The sequence below is a fragment of the Medicago sativa genome, chromosome 3 (assembly GCF_051527215.1).
Source record: "Medicago sativa cultivar Bolivia chromosome 3, Bolivia_mono, whole genome shotgun sequence".
Lineage (NCBI taxonomy): Eukaryota > Viridiplantae > Streptophyta > Magnoliopsida > Fabales > Fabaceae > Medicago > Medicago sativa.
The window spans coordinates 8,670,863-8,688,524 of record NC_140751.1 but is presented as its reverse complement, the minus strand read 5'-3'; the positions used below and the strand labels follow the sequence as shown (position 1 = coordinate 8,688,524).

The 17,662-nt window shown below is 33.0% G+C and overlaps 2 pseudogenes across 2 annotated transcripts; both read left to right on the top strand.

The window, feature by feature from the left end:
* The first annotated feature begins 8,206 nt into the window (after window positions 1-8,206).
* Window positions 8,207-12,732, top strand: LOC146935460 (disease resistance protein RPM1-like; annotated as a pseudogene). Its single transcript, XR_015030248.1, has 2 exons — window positions 8,207-11,217; window positions 12,597-12,732. The product of XR_015030248.1 is annotated as a disease resistance protein RPM1-like (transcript).
* Window positions 12,733-13,292: 560 nt separating this feature from the next.
* Window positions 13,293-14,380, top strand: LOC146935459 (U11/U12 small nuclear ribonucleoprotein 31 kDa protein pseudogene; annotated as a pseudogene). The gene is made up of 2 exons (XR_015029958.1): window positions 13,293-13,301; window positions 13,404-14,380. The product of XR_015029958.1 is annotated as a U11/U12 small nuclear ribonucleoprotein 31 kDa protein pseudogene (transcript).
* Window positions 14,381-17,662: the final 3,282 nt, after the last annotated feature.

Genomic DNA, 17,662 nt, shown 5'->3' with positions numbered 1-17,662 from the left:
GTCGTTTTGTGTTTTTGTTATACGCTGCGGTTTTTGGTTTTTTCTTTATACGTTTTGTTTTTTGTTTTGTTTGTTGCACACTTTTTTTCTACTCATTTTACAACTTGCTTTCGTTTTTGTTAACTAATAATTCTTTTAAAAAAATTAATAACTTATAATGTGATTTAAAAAATCCACACACATAAACACAATAAAATTCCCATAAAAAATAATAAAATTAATAATAAAATAAAATATTTTATTTTATCCATACTTTGCATTCTTTTTATTTTTTTTATCACAGTTCTTTTTACTTAGATTATTATTATTATTATTATTATTATTGTTGTTGTTTCAAAAAAAACTTATTAATTATTAGTATTATATTATATACCGCAGTGAGGATTTTTATTCAATTATGTCTAAGACTTGTGGCTTTTATTTCAAATTATGAATACTTCAAAAAATTTGAGTAATATTTAAGGTATTTAAGTATTTATTTTTTGTATAGTATGGTATTTGAATATTAAATATATTAGTATCCGCGTCATGTAATAGCGCCCGCGTCGTGCCCGCATACCGCGCCGCGTCAATTTTTGGGGTGGCCGCGCTGCGCCGCGTTTCCGTTTTGACAACTATGGTCTTAGGTGCTCTGATACGTAACGGGATGTGAATTTTGTTGTTGCTTTCTGTTTCTTATGTATTATTTTTGAAGTTTCAAGAATTATTGTTGAACTAAGATTTTATGAGATTTTATGTTGAGACCCTTGTGCCAAAGATTATTTAAGATGTTGAACTATTCCGCTGCGAAGTTTTAAATATTACGTTGTTGGATTTTTAAGGATAAATAGTTATTTATTCAGTTTATGATTTTAAGAAAAGAATGTGACATTCTGTTTGTGTTGAGAAACTCTGATTTATTTTACAAAATGTTTATGTTGGGAAAACGGCGTGTTACAATTGGTATCAGAGCAGGTCGTCCGTCCGGCCAAGTAGATGAGTCGTTGTGTCGTGCCGTCATGTTTTCTAGTTAGTAGTTATGTTTTATTAAGTGATCATGTTTAACTGACTAACTTTGATTTGGTTTTTGTGTGTTTTGATGTTTCTATTTTGATATATATGGTTTAAGATACTGAATCAATAACTAAATTTATTTTCTCTTGTGCTCTGAATTTCGAGGACGAAATTCTTTTAAGTTGGGGAGAGTTGTAACGCCCTCCTTTTTATTTAATTATTTTTATTAAGTTAGAATCTATTTATGTGATTTATTTATATATATATATATATATATATATATATATATATATATATATATATATATATATATATATATATATATGAGATGTTAGTATTTTATTATGTGGCATTATTCCATTATTTATTAGAATGTGAGAATTATTAGTGTAAGTAGAATTGGAGGTTAGAATAGAAAGAAGAGTAAGTTATTGGGCCTGAATAGATTTAGGAAGAGTGATTAGTATTATAAACAAGGAAACTTAGGTTAGAAAGAGTTTTTACGTTAAACCGTTTTTTGGAGAAAGAGGAGAACTCAGAGAGAGAGAACCCTAAAAACGAAGAACGCTGCTTTTGATTTCAGAAAAACAATCTAAGGTAAGGGTGATACTATCTTTCACTAATATTAGGTTTGTGAATCATTAGATTGCATTTAACATGCTTTATGATGAGTTTGTAAGGGGGAGTCTCTATTCACCATAAGGGTTGTATGATCACATGAGTAGTGAAGGGTGTTGTCTTCTATTGTTCTGTATGATCTTTTAATAAATTCACATGCTTTAATTTATTGTTGTGAACTTTAATCTTATTATTCTTCCTGATTATTACTTCTTATTGCTGTTGTCGTATTGTATATGAATTCTTAGCTGTTTAATTGAGTTTTTATTGCTAAGAAATCAAAACTCTACCATGCGGATCCAAATCAATTACTTGTCGTTGCCTCTCTATTTCAATTTTAGTTAAAGAGTTGTTTGATGCTTACTGCCAGCCGTGACCCATATTTGTTGCTTGTTTCTTTCATGCTGATATTCCATTGCTAGTTCCTTGTTGCCATGCTATTTTATTTAAATTCCATGTAAACCGTATGATATTTTAATTGTTTACTTGATTTTCGTTTTCATATTTCTTTCAATCAATTACGTAACCCTATTTATTTATATTATAATCTTTGAAGTAGAACTAAAGTAGATAGGTTAAGATACTTAGCTAAAGGAGACCCAATTTGATAAGTAACTATGAGGGCTTTTTCTAATAACCGTTAATTTTGATTTAAAAATTAATTGAATGCATTGCTATTAAAATTATTTGACCCTGCAAAATATACGATTGTGTATTGGAGTTAATATACCATGTTTTTGTTTAGTTATCTATTCTTGTTTTTATTTTCCTGAGCTGAGGAAATCGGTGTCCATTTTCTAGAAGTTTCTAATCATGCACCGATTGGTGTAGCATCATGCTATGTATATTTATGTGTAGGTTTGTGGTGTACATATAGCTAGTATAATTGGGTTGTTCATGTTATAAAGAGTTGTTCATGACATGGTCATGAGAGATAAAATACTAACTTTAATTTGGATTTCTTGTAAAGTCAATTGTTTGATTTGTTTGTATCTGACGTGTTTAAAGAAGCATAATTAAATAACTCTTGTTAGCTTCACATATCTTATTTTATTTGGTAGAAGATTTTACCTATATACTTCTTTAATCAATAATGAATATTTGACATTGTGTAATTGATGAGTTATTTATCGAAGAGTAATTGATGAATTATTTGATTAAGTATAATTTGTGATTGATTTGATAATGAGAAACTGATGTGTTATTTAATGATGTGCAATTTATGAATTATGCAATGATTGTAAAATTGATATGATAATTGAAGATGATTATATAGTGATGTTATTAAATGACGATGTGTTATATAAGAGTTGTTATATGCTGCACTTGTTGCTGTTTGCTGTTGTTGACCATTAATGTCATAAAGTTGTAAGTGTCGGTCTAAGTTGTAAAGTCGCAAGAAGTTGTCCAATTTATTGGAATCATATAAATATGTTTAAGAAGTTCAAGTTGTAAGATGTTGAGTCCATTGCATACTCATTCAAGTTGAGGGCTTGATGCCCTGAAGCTTTGCTCAAATTACGTTGGGGGCTTGATGCCCTGAAGTTTTTGCTCAATTATGTTGAGGGCTTGATGCCCTGGAGCTTTTGCTCAATTATGTTGAGGGCTTAATGCCCTGGAGCCTTTTTACGCTCAATTATGTTGAGGGCTTGATGCCCTGGATTGGTGCCACATGCATTTGCATATCAAGATGATTTAAGATGATTAAGAGTTGCATAGTCGAGTTGAGTTGCATTGTCGAGTCAAGTGCTAAGTCGATTTATCAAGTGATACTGAACGAATATGAAATTGATTATGAATTTGAATATGAAGTTGTTTATGAATTTGATTATGAAGTTGATTATATAATGCTATGTTTAGATAATCCTATGATGTTACATGATTATTGTTAAGATATGTGATGATATTTAAGTTGTTAAATGTAATTTATGATTTATAAGCTTAATATTATTGTTTGAGAAATCTCACCCCTTCTGCTTGAAAATGTTACTGTTTGTATGGGTAACTTGCAGGTAACCAAGATTAGTTGCGGTCGTGAGTGAACTCTCTCACAAGTGTGTGTCTTAAGGCTCTGTTGTCAAACGCGGCCGCACCGAGTTGCGCGTTTGTGGAATGCGGGTTTCGCGGCAGCGTTTCTGTGAGGCGTCGCGGTTCAATAGCGGGTCAAATCGCCCGCTATTTGGGTAGGAGCACAGAGAGAGAGAGAGAGAGAGAGAGAGAGAGAGAGAGAGAGAGAGAGAGAGAGAGAGAGAGAGAGAGAGAGAGAGAGCCAGAATCGAGTTTTGTTGGATTTCATGGGCAAATCAAGTTTTTTTGCCAGAATCGTATAAAAAATGAGGTCTGGACAGAGAAGTAGAATGGGAAGGAGGAATGAAGATGAAACCAAAGATGCTGTTAATTTCAGATCTGAATATGTTTTGTTTTCTCTGTTGTTGCAGCTCTCCAAGTTGTACGGGCCTGTTTGGTTCAGCTTATTACCACCCAAAAGCAATTCTCTACAGTGCCAAAAGCAATTCTAGCCAAAAACAACGTGTTTGGTTCAGCTTTTAAGAATTGCTTCTATCCCCCAAAAACAATTATCCTTGAAGCTACAAATCCTAGCTTCTAGCTTTTCTAGAATCAATTTTAAACAGTAAATTTTATATTTTATTATTACAACCTATAATTTTCCTTTATTGCCCTTTATCAATTATCCTTCTTTATCAATTCTCCTTTAGCTATGTCTATTTTAGTAATTATACATTCAAAAGCAATTCTACATAATTGTATACAAACATAAATAAATTTATTTAATCAATTCTACATAATTGTATCCAAACATAAATCAATTCTCTCAGAATCAATTCTGTCAGAATCAATTCTATCAGAATCAATTATGTCAGAATCAATTATATTCAAAGCTAAACCAAACACACATTCATCTCTTGTGTGGGGCCCAATACTAAATATCTTCCTTTTCCTTTTATAAAACATAAAACACTACTATACACTTGAGCCAAACACGTGACCTTCCTTAAACCACATATTAATTAACTTAGTTTAATGTTGTGATTTATAACAAACTTGATACCTTTCTTTTTCATTTTTTGTCGTTTTGTGTTTTTGTTATACGCTGCGGTTTTTGGTTTTTTCTTTATACGTTTTGTTTTTTGTTTTGTTTGTTGCACACTTTTTTTCTACTCATTTTACAACTTGCTTTCGTTTTTGTTAACTAATAATTCTTTTAAAAAAATTAATAACTTATAATGTGATTTAAAAAATCCACACACATAAACACAATAAAATTCCCATAAAAAATAATAAAATTAATAATAAAATAAAATATTTTATTTTATCCATACTTTGCATTCTTTTTATTTTTTTTATCACAGTTCTTTTTACTTAGATTATTATTATTATTATTATTATTATTGTTGTTGTTTCAAAAAAAACTTATTAATTATTAGTATTATATTATATACCGCAGTGAGGATTTTTATTCAATTATGTCTAAGACTTGTGGCTTTTATTTCAAATTATGAATACTTCAAAAAATTTGAGTAATATTTAAGGTATTTAAGTATTTATTTTTTGTATAGTATGGTATTTGAATATTAAATATATTAGTATCCGCGTCATGTAATAGCGCCCGCGTCGTGCCCGCATACCGCGCCGCGTCAATTTTTGGGGTGGCCGCGCTGCGCCGCGTTTCCGTTTTGACAACTATGGTCTTAGGTGCTCTGATACGTAACGGGATGTGAATTTTGTTGTTGCTTTCTGTTTCTTATGTATTATTTTTGAAGTTTCAAGAATTATTGTTGAACTAAGATTTTATGAGATTTTATGTTGAGACCCTTGTGCCAAAGATTATTTAAGATGTTGAACTATTCCGCTGCGAAGTTTTAAATATTACGTTGTTGGATTTTTAAGGATAAATAGTTATTTATTCAGTTTATGATTTTAAGAAAAGAATGTGACATTCTGTTTGTGTTGAGAAACTCTGATTTATTTTACAAAATGTTTATGTTGGGAAAACGGCGTGTTACAATTGGTATCAGAGCAGGTCGTCCGTCCGGCCAAGTAGATGAGTCGTTGTGTCGTGTCGTCATGTTTTCTAGTTAGTAGTTATGTTTTATTAAGTGATCATGTTTAACTGACTAACTTTGATTTGGTTTTTGTGTGTTTTGATGTTTCTATTTTGATATATATGGTTTAAGATACTGAATCAATAACTAAATTTATTTTCTCTTGTGCTCTGAATTTCGAGGACGAAATTCTTTTAAGTTGGGGAGAGTTGTAACGCCCTCCTTTTTATTTAATTATTTTTATTAAGTTAGAATCTATTTATGTGATTTATTTATATATATATATATATATATATATATATATATATATATATATATATGAGATGTTAGTATTTTATTATGTGGCATTATTCCATTATTTATTAGAATGTGAGAATTATTAGTGTAAGTAGAATTGGAGGTTAGAATAGAAAGAAGAGTAAGTTATTGGGCCTGAATAGATTTAGGAAGAGTGATTAGTATTATAAACAAGGAAACTTAGGTTAGAAAGAGTTTTTACGTTAAACCGTTTTTTGGAGAAAGAGGAGAACTCAGAGAGAGAGAACCCTAAAAACGAAGAACGCTGCTTTTGATTTCAGAAAAACAATCTAAGGTAAGGGTGATACTATCTTTCACTAATATTAGGTTTGTGAATCATTAGATTGCATTTAACATGCTTTATGATGAGTTTGTAAGGGGGAGTCTCTATTCACCATAAGGGTTGTATGATCACATGAGTAGTGAAGGGTGTTGTCTTCTATTGTTCTGTATGATCTTTTAATAAATTCACATGCTTTAATTTATTGTTGTGAACTTTAATCTTATTATTCTTCCTGATTATTACTTCTTATTGCTGTTGTCGTATTGTATATGAATTCTTAGCTGTTTAATTGAGTTTTTATTGCTAAGAAATCAAAACTCTACCATGCGGATCCAAATCAATTACTTGTCGTTGCCTCTCTATTTCAATTTTAGTTAAAGAGTTGTTTGATGCTTACTGCCAGCCGTGACCCATATTTGTTGCTTGTTTCTTTCATGCTGATATTCCATTGCTAGTTCCTTGTTGCCATGCTATTTTATTTAAATTCCATGTAAACCGTATGATATTTTAATTGTTTACTTGATTTTCGTTTTCATATTTCTTTCAATCAATTACGTAACCCTATTTATTTATATTATAATCTTTGAAGTAGAACTAAAGTAGATAGGTTAAGATACTTAGCTAAAGGAGACCCAATTTGATAAGTAACTATGAGGGCTTTTTCTAATAACCGTTAATTTTGATTTAAAAATTAATTGAATGCATTGCTATTAAAATTATTTGACCCTGCAAAATATACGATTGTGTATTGGAGTTAATATACCATGTTTTTGTTTAGTTATCTATTCTTGTTTTTATTTTCCTGAGCTGAGGAAATCGGTGTCCATTTTCTAAAAGTTTCTAATCATGCACCGATTGGTGTAGCATCATGCTATGTATATTTATGTGTAGGTTTGTGGTGTACATATAGCTAGAATATTGCTCACAACACACCCCTTCCTTGCGAAAGGGGTGCTCGGAGCAACAGAGACCAGTTCAAACAAAGAGTGACGTCTCTTTTCCACATTCATGTGATTCTCTCCTCGGCAGTTATACTTCCTACGAATTCGTAACCGCCTAGCACACGTGTTCCTTACAATGGCTCTACAAACACTCACCTCTATATAAAGGGGACTCCTCGCAGTCCCAAAGGTAGAATCTCTTTCACCTCTTAACCCCAATTTTTGACCTCTACTGAGTTGAGCATTGGAGTGTCCGCAGGTTCATCCCCCGTTCCAGTGCATAAACTAATTAATTTCCACCACCAACAACCACTGCATTAAATAGCACCAGCAGTCACCTTCTGATCAGGTATGAACATAATCTATGAGAAACAATTTTGAACAACACTGACTTTAGGACCATAAATGGAGAGGATCTCAACTCATTGATTGGAGGTACAATTGGAAAAAAGGAATTAAAATTGCATTCAAAATAGAATGACATTTTGAGCGGAAGGAGTATAAAATAAAGATAAACATATAGCCATTCCCATCTCAAATTATATTGTATAACTGATTATTCATGATAAGGTTGGAGCTAAAAGGTTAATACCATGGACTCGTGATATATTTATAGTCTAACATGCCACCTACCCTTGACAAGGTTTTTTTTTTTTTTGAGGGGCTTGACAAGGTTATTTAGAAGCTTACATTCACAAGTTATTATAAAAAAGAGAAAATTGATCTTCTAGGATGTGGTCTTAATAATAATCTAGACTAGACAATAGACATGCTCGGTTGCTTAGCTTGCAAGAAATTTTTAATCAATAATTATCAAATAATTCTAAATCTTTCACCATATATTTTGCATTAATTTATCTATCATTTACATGGCCTGTATACAGAAATTAATAAAACTAAGTTACATCACAACATCACATTACTATAAAGTTACTGATAACACAAAGGAAAATGCTAGATCTAACAAAAAAATATTTACATTCCTTTTCCTTTGCCTTTTGAAGCTTAGTTTTCCCAGGCACCATTAAAACTTACTGTACCCAGATTGAAAAAAAAAAAACAGAGAGAGAGGAAAAATACTAGAATGAAATACACACTAATCCCAACAGCATAACTGTAAGGTAGCATCCAGCAATATGATATAAGGAGTTAGATGGCCGAGATTGCAGTATTGTTTGCCTTGACGGAAGTGTTCAAATTCCTAAAAGAAGAAACAAATCTTCTGAGAGGTGTACACAGAGATTTTTCAGACATCAAAGATGAACTTGAGAGCATTCAAGTCTTCCTCAAAGATGCAGACATAAGGGCTGCGGATGAAGCAGACATCAACGATGGAATAAGAACTTGGGTGAAGCAGCTGACAGAAGCATCATTTCGCATTGAAGATGTCATTGATGAATACCTTCGGTTGATACATAGGGCCAATCCTCATGGACGTGGATCTTTAGTCAACAAGGTTACTAGCCGAATCAAAAAGGTTACTAGCCGAATCAAAACTTTGATTCACCGTCATAAAATTGCATCAGAGATTCAGGACATCAAGTTGTCAATTCGTGGAATCAAGGAAAGAAGCGAGAGGTGTAACTTTCAAATTTCACACGAGCAAGGATCCTCAAGCCAAAGAAACCGCAGTGGAGAGACAGAAAATGAAAGATAGCGTGATCCTCGACTGTCTTCCCTTTTCATTGAAGAAACAGAAGTTGTAGGCATTGAAGGCCCAAAAGAAGAATTGTCTGGTTGGTTATTGGAAGGTATATCTGAGCGCAAAGTGATTTCAGTGGTGGGAATGGGGGGTATAGGAAAAACTACTCTTGCAAAGCTAATTTTTGACAGCCAAAAGGTAACAACAAACTTTGATTGTCGTGCTTGCATCACAGTTTCTCAATCATACACTGTGAGAGGTTTGTTGATAAACATGATGGAGCAATTTTGTCGGGGAACTGAAGACCCTCTTCCACAGATGTTGCACAAAATGGATGACCAGTCACTGATTATAGAAGTAAGGCAATACCTGCAACATAAGAGGTATTTGGTATTCTTTGATGATGTTTGGCAAGAAGATTTTTCCGACCAGGTTGAATTTGCCATGCCTAATAACAATAAAGGTAGTAGGATCATAGTCACTACTAGAATGATGCATGTTGCAGAATTTTTCAAGAAATCCTTTCTAACTCATATTCACAACCTGCAACTTTTGCCTCCAAACAAAGCATGGGAACTCTTTTGTAAGAAAGTATTTAGATTTGAACCTGGTGGACATTGTCCACCAGAGCTTGAGGCTGTGTCAAAAGAAATTGTTCAAAAATGCAAGCAGCTACCTCTGGCAATTGTAGCCATTGGTGGTCTACTTTCAACAAAATCTAAAACCATGATTGAATGGCAAAACGTGAGTGAAAATCTGAGACTGGAATTGGGACGTAATTCCCATTTAACTAGTCTAACAAAGATTTTATCTCTCAGTTATGACAGCCTGCCGTACTATTTAAAACCATGCATTTTGTATTTTGGTATATATCCAGAGGATTACTCCATTAATCATAGGAGACTAACTCGGCAATGGATAGCTGAGGGGTTTGTCAAATCTGATGAGAGAAGAACTTTGGAGCAAGTGGCAGAGGAATACTTGTCAGAATTGATTCACAGAAGTCTGATTCAGGTCTCAGATGTTAGCTTTGAAGGGAAAGTTAAAACATGTCAAGTCCATGATTTATTGCGGGAAGTGATCATCAGAAAAATGAAGAATTTAAGTTTCGGTCATTTTGTGCATGAAGGTGAATCAGTTGCAGTTGGAATAACTAGACGCTTATCAGTTGCTTCTAATTCCAAGAATGCGTTGAAGAGAACAAACAATTCTCATTTTCGTGCTATTCATGTTTTTGGAGAAGGTGGATTGCTGGATCCTTTCATCAGTAAATTATGTTCAGAGTCTAGGATTTTGAGGGTACTTGACATTGAAGGTACCTCTTTCAATTATATTCCAAATAATTTCGGGAATCTTTTTCACTTAAGGTACTTAAACCTAAAAAATACAAAAGTACAGGTTCTTCCTAAATCTATTGGTGAACTACAGAACTTAGAGACATTGGATTTAAGAGAAACACTTGTGCATGAGATACCAAGTGAAATAAACAAGCTGGCAAAGTTACGCCATCTGCTTGCTCTCCATCGTAACTATGATGCAAAGTATTCTGTTTTGGGCTTTACAACTGGCGTGCGGATGGTTAAAGGTATTAAAAACTTGACTTCTCTTCAAAAACTTTGTTATGTGGAGGTAGATCATGGGGGAGTAGATCTTATTGAAGAGATGAAAATGTTAAGGCAGTTAAGGAAGATAGGTTTAAGGCATGTAAAAAGAGAACATGGGAATACCATAAGTGCTGCAGTAGAAGAGATGCAACACCTTGAAGCACTTAATATCACTGCAATAGCAGAGGATGAAATTATCGACTTGAACTTTGTGTCAACCCCACCAAAACTTAGGCGGCTTCAATTGAAAGCTAGACTACAGAAGTTGCCTGATTGGATTTCCAAACTTGAGGGTCTTGTGGAGATAGTGATGGCTTTATCCAAGCTGAAAGATGATCCAATGCAGTCACTGAAAAACTTACCAAATTTACTGAAGCTCTCTTTGTGGACAATGCCTACGATGGTGAAATTTTGCATTTTCAAAATGGAGGATTTCAAAACTTGAAAGAACTGATTCTAAGTCAAGTGAATAGAGTAAATTTGATCCATATAGAGAAAAGAGCTTTGATTTCACTTGAGCATATAAGATTGGAAAAGATCCCTCAACTGAAGGAGATACCCTCTGGCATCAAACACTTGGATAAACTCAAAGTCATTGACTTATCTGATATGTCAGATGAATTTGTTAACAGCATTGAACCAGACAAAGGACACAGCCACTGGATTATCAAGCATGTTCCTCATGTTTTCATTCGTCAATGGTTTGGCCCAAAATTCTATGATTATGAGATTCGCACTATAAACTAACATCTCCCAGGAGTCCTGAGCAATTAAGGTACCTTTCCTCTGATGGCGCAATGCTTCTCTTATTTATCTTTAATATGCTTGACATTTTCACTATTCATTCTCTTGTATATGTTTTTATACACCTTTTCCTTTATCTCTATCTAATTTCATGTCACGTTGACGTTGCTCATCACATCTCTCACTTTCTTTCTCGATGTATATTTGAGATTAAAAAAAAAAACGAATAACGTGATAAAGAATCATATAGTATTTCAATCACTCTTTGGATCAATTTTAAAAACATTTTATAATTTGTTTAATTTAGAAATGAAAAATAATTTTTCCCTCCAAAAACCTACTCCCTATCATAGCCTTAGCATATATCCAAACAAAATCTCAGAGAATGACAGAAGAAATCAAATACATATCACTCAGAAAATGACATAGTGAACCAAGTAATAGGGCTCAAGTGGTTACTGAATTCCCCTAAGGACAAATAACTCGGGAGAACCCAAATTCGATTCTAGGTGTAAATTTTTTTTCCAGTATTTATTTACCTATTGGCCGAACTCCGGATTATCAGAGTACCCTTTCCCTTACAAACCGGATGGTTAAAAAAAAAAGAATGATATAGTGAGATTCTTGTTAAATTAGTCTACAGAATCTGTTTCTGATACTCGTCCATAAATTATACTACTCAAAACAGAGATTTCAAATGTTTCAACCTAAACTAAATGCACATAGAGTAAATACTAAAATTGGAGTCATGCAAATGGAAAATATATATAATTTAATAGGAGAGTAAATGGACATGAATGAAACACCAAATTCATTATTCAGAAACATCATTTTCTAGCCTGAGTGCGAATGCATTGTAACACTGAGTAGGCTCATCAGGTGGTAAAACTGGTTGCAAAAGGGAACCTGATGAGTTTTGCCACTTATAAGGGCAGCCGCGTTTGACTTTTCTGAAGGAAAGGGAAATTAATTAGAACGTTTAATAGTTTAAAAAATACGGAAAGTTTCATAATTTTTGTGGTGAAATTCTGCATAAAATATTCAAATATCACACTTATGTAATTTGGCTGGTGAGCTAAGAGACATGGAAAGAGTTTTAAAAGGGAGGTACATGATTCAAATTCTAGAGACTAACATAGCCAGTTAGCCACTAACTTTATTAACATTTATCTATCCGAAAAACAAATATCTTGTGAAATAACTTAACATGCTTTTCATGAATGATACTGGTTATAACTTTTATTGTAATTTTATGGATTTAAACTTTGATGTGCTATCATATCATATAAAGAAATTTCGCAGTGACATCCAGTTTTATAGGGACGCTTTCATTTAACATGATTAATTAAATTGCAACTGTATAAGATAACTGATAACTGACTAGATTAATTCTTGTGTTAATGTGGACAGAAATTCGGGTTCTCCATGATACAGCTCAAAGGTGTTTATATGGTGCTTCAATTCGAAATAACACATTTTCTCCTCAGCCTGCACAAATCAAGGAAAATGTGGATTCCATTCGCTACGTGACTTTGGCTTTTCTGTTTTATTTGTCATTTGGAGTTTTATAATTTGGTTGTGGAAGCTTTGATTCAAAGCCTTGTAACCAAGACCTATATCTGGACTCCATTCAGACGAACAGACGTCTTTTGACATTACTTTCCTGCTTTTCCCATTTCTAGTGTTTAAGAATTGTGGGAGCTTTCCTTCAACCCTTGTAATAATAATAATCAAAACCACTTCATATATATGAATGAATATTTTTATTTTGCTAACCAAGATTGATGCTACTATCATTATCTAGCTGTAAATTTAGATGCCTAGTTGATTTAAAGTAAATCTGGACGAATGCATACGTCTCAGCCAACCGGTTTCATCTATCCATCATTTCCTCACCAACTATTTATTAAAAATTCAATGTCAGATACTTCGCTCTGCTATCGTTTATTTTGCTAACCAAGATCGATGCTACTATCGTTTTGAAGCCAAAAAAAAGTTTTATACTGTCTAAACTGGTTGCCCACACCGGGCCTGATTTCAGCTCTATGTGACTTCCTCGCCAACTATTTATTTAAAAATTCAAAGTCAGACTCTTCGCCTTCGACTATGCATCAGGTTTTATCATTGGATATTTTCTAATAGATCTAGCTGCTCATGTGGAATGACTCGAAATACTGCAACAGTTCATGAAATCACTTACCGTCACATTCTCTAAAGGATCACGGTCCATCAACAGGAGAAACCCTTGCACCATCAAAATCAACCATATACGTTTCAAATCTAGATTACTCCTTAACTAACTCCGATCTCCACACTCTCTTCTCCACCTTCGGCCGTATAACGCGTGTGACCGTTTTAAAAGACCGTCACACGCGCTTAAGCCAAGGTGTTGCTTTTATTCAATTTGTTTCTCGTCACGACGCCTAGCACGCCGTGACTGAGATGAATAAGAAGATTTTGAACGGTAGGACTTTGAGTGCTTCTATTGCTGCTGATAATGGACGTGCTCCCGAGTTTATAAAGAAGCGGGTTTATAATACTGAGACTGATTTGTGTTTTGAGTGTGGTGGGAGTGGGCATTTGTCATATGAGTGTCCGAAGGGCGAGGCCGCAGCCAAAGAAGCCAAGGAGGGGATTTGGTGGGGCTGGATGGAGTAAAGATAGAGAAGAGGAGGATGAGGAGGAGGAAGAGAATGATAGGATTGGTGCGGAGCGGTTTGAGGAAGATAATTGGGCTTCTGTGGTGGATGATGGAGCTGATGAGAGGTTGTTGGGGAGGAATGGGAATGAGGGTGAGGGTTTGGATGATAAGAAGAGGAAGAAGAAAAAAGGGAAGAGAGCTGGGTATTTTAGTGATGAGAGTGATCATGAGGATGATGATTGATCGTGAATGATGGTGTTTTTTTATCGAGGTATGTGTAATTTATTAGTATGGATACTTCATATTGAAAGTGTGTTCGGAGGCACTGTAACAATATCGACGCATATGGTCACATTAATGTCGGTGTCATGTATTAGGAGTAATGTCGGTGTCATGTATGTGTCAGAGCATAGGGTGTAATTGATGAAATTATATATATATGGTTTGGTTTCATAGGAAAATGGTTTTGAGCATTAACAGATTTTAATTTGCAGTAGTGTTAGATATTGTGATAAACTGATAATGATTAGTGATAATGGTGAAGTAGTGATGAGCATTTTTGTGTTTGCGATATTTTGATAGCTCATGAACGATGATTGATTAGTCTTTTATTCATCTGCTTAATATCCTGTTTGTTATAAAATGGATTAAAATATTCTGTTTGTTATGTTTTTTTGTTCTGCTAAAAATTGGAATTAGAATGTATCAGTTTGTTTACTTTATGCTCATCTTGTTATATAAACTAAGTTTTTAAACTACAATTGTGATAGTACAAGTACAACAATATTTGATATCTAGAAATTGTAGTTAGATATAGTCGTTGAGATCTTGAAATTGTAGTTAGATAACTATATGTCATGCTCTGTTCCTTAGGGACCCAGATAGGATCTCAGTAGTGTTTTTATAGGTAAACCAATATGTGAGGTGAGGTGAGGTGAAGTATAGCATTAGCTATCATTGGATAAATATTTGATAAGGTTTTGAACTTGATGGTTTGTGAAGCCTTTCAAGTTTATCAATTTTAATTTTGTTCTTTGAGTTTTCCTCTGCTGTAAGGAGTTCATCTTTATTTTCAATCAAATCCAAGTTCCTATCAAAATATTAAACATTTGATGTATGCAATAGAATTGTTCAGTAGCATCAACTAAATAACTTGATCATGGAAACAATTTTGCTACTGAATAGGATTTGAAGTATGTAGGTATGAAATGTTGTTGCATAATGCTGGAGGGTGTTTTGACTGGTGAATTGAGATTGATGTGGGATAAAAGAGGGTCTTTGTAAAATTTACTTGCTGGAGTAAAGGTGTTATGCTGTCAGTTTGAAAGAAAAAAAAAACTTTGCATCTTAGCTATAATCATTTGATTGGGTACTTTGTATCATAGCTGATTAGGTTTGTAACTTCTGTTGTGATCTTCTGAACTAGTTCTTCTACGTTGCTGAGTTGTGCTCATCCATTTAATTTTGGACCTGAAAATTGTGTTGGTATACTATTATGTTCTTTTTGGTGTTTGGGGTATTATCCATTATTCTGTTGTGTATCCTACTTTTTGTGTTGAAGTTTTGCACACAATGCTTCATACACATTATCTTTATGAACCATTAATGTACGCTATTTATCATAAATGCAAAGCGAGAGAATAATAAATTGAGAGTGATGCACAATATTCCCTCTTATTCCAAAATAAATGTCGTTTTAGCAAAAGAAATTTGTCTCAAGATAACGTTTCATTTTTTCAATTCACTAGTTATTTTTAACAAAACTAGCATGGATACCCGTGCCAAACACGGGCTATAATTCGGTCATACTTGAGATATAAAATGTTGTGATGTATCAAGTGTCACTTACATTTCAACATTGAATAGAAGATTAAAGGTTGGACAACATATAAGTTGGAAGACTCATATACTTAATACATTAAATATTCGATGAAAATTATTTATCATTCTCACCTGGATGATTGCTCTAGGTCCAATGGATCGATCCACAACACTGTTTGCTCCCCCATAAATCGCAACGGTCGTAGCATAACCCGGTTCGACTTTGTGGTGGAAGCGCGAGTGGGAGATATGTTAATGTGTGAAATGTGAGTAAAATTTCGACATTGAAAGCAAGAGTATTTTTTTTTTGACAAAAAAGCAAGAATAGATGTTGATCAACATAACAATGATATGACCTATATACTTATTGTCTTAAGATTTATGTTGAAGATGTGGTGTCAATATCACTTACGTGGTTTTTTCTAGTCTAAAGTGATGATCAAACTCAACGAATGATCACCTGGTAGTAAGAACATTATGATAAACTACTTTTTTTTTTTTAGTTTTTAAATGTTATTTGTTTATTGTTTGATCTTAAAATTTTGTTTTTGAATGTCATTATGTTTCATGAGAATTTTTTCAATCAACCTCTATTATTATAAATTCATTCATTTTTGGTTTTTGATGGCAAGCGACACTGAAAAATTGTAGATGTATTATGTTGAATTGACAAAATACATGCTTCTTATACAATTTAAAATATGACATTTTTTTAATTTACTCTAATTTTTGGTAAAATGGTTATAAAAAAATCATCAACTCCTTCAAAAAAACCCATAAAATACCGGCAAGTCAAACTATTCCTTGTACTCTCACGGACAAAATACACAGTTACTGTTTTCCCTTATCTTCTCTCATGTTCAAATTCCTTTTTCACATGCTTTCTTTTTTCTTCTAATTTTCTTTCTCTCCCAAAAAATAAAGGAATATAAATCTCCCTCCATGATACCACCACGATCCAATCTTTTTGAACATGTTGTGCCTTCCCCTTGACCTTATTTGACTATGTCACCTAATTACAGACGCGGAAATTCAAACACTTGATTAATATATGTCAATGTGTCAAGTGTTATTTAAAATTCTATATTGGATGGATGGGTAGATTTTGAACAAAATATAAATGAGATGATCCAACTACCTAATGGCTTAAGATTCTGGGTGAAGATTTGGAATCAACTTCACTTGTCTGGTTTCTTTTAGTCAAATTTAATTATCAAACTTAGTGTATGAAAATAATAAAAGGCAGTATGAGAGAGAGACATTTGTGTCGTAGTTCTAATATTGTTCATAAAATAAAGGAGGATAAGGATCACTTGTAATGTCATTTGCATTCATGTTCTTTTTATTTATTAAATCTCTATTATTTAAAATTTCTTAACTATTGATCATTGGTGGGATGTGACAATGGAAAAAATACACATGTGCTATGTTGAGTTGACAAAACACATGTTTATTAGACAATTTAAAATTTTGTGACATTTTTTTAATGAAGTCTAATTTTTTGAAGAAAAAAAAATCACCTAAAAATCTCGAACTTCAAAAAACCCATAAAATTACTTAAGTCACTACATTTCATATAATCCCACAACCAAAACATGCACTACATGTTTTTTCTCCTTATCATTTCTCTCATGTTCAAATTCCTTATTGTTGTTCGTTTTTTTCTTTATGATTTTCATTCTTCTCGTGAAAAAAAGGAACGTAAAACTCCATCCATTCTTCTCGTTTTTTTGAACATGTTGTACGTCCGTTTGAAATTTGACCAACTTTCTTACTAATCTGAAATTTCTAAATGTTAGGGTTGAACCTAGACTTAATTTATATTTAGTAATAGACATATATCCAACACAAAATCATCTTTGTTAAAGATAAGAGCATGATGAGTCAATATTTGTCTATTTTTATATATTATTTAGTTTTGTTTTATTTAGATTTAGTTTTATTTTATTTAAATATTATTTCCTTTTTGAACTATTTTACTTCAATTGCATATTTTTATATTTCAGGAACAAAT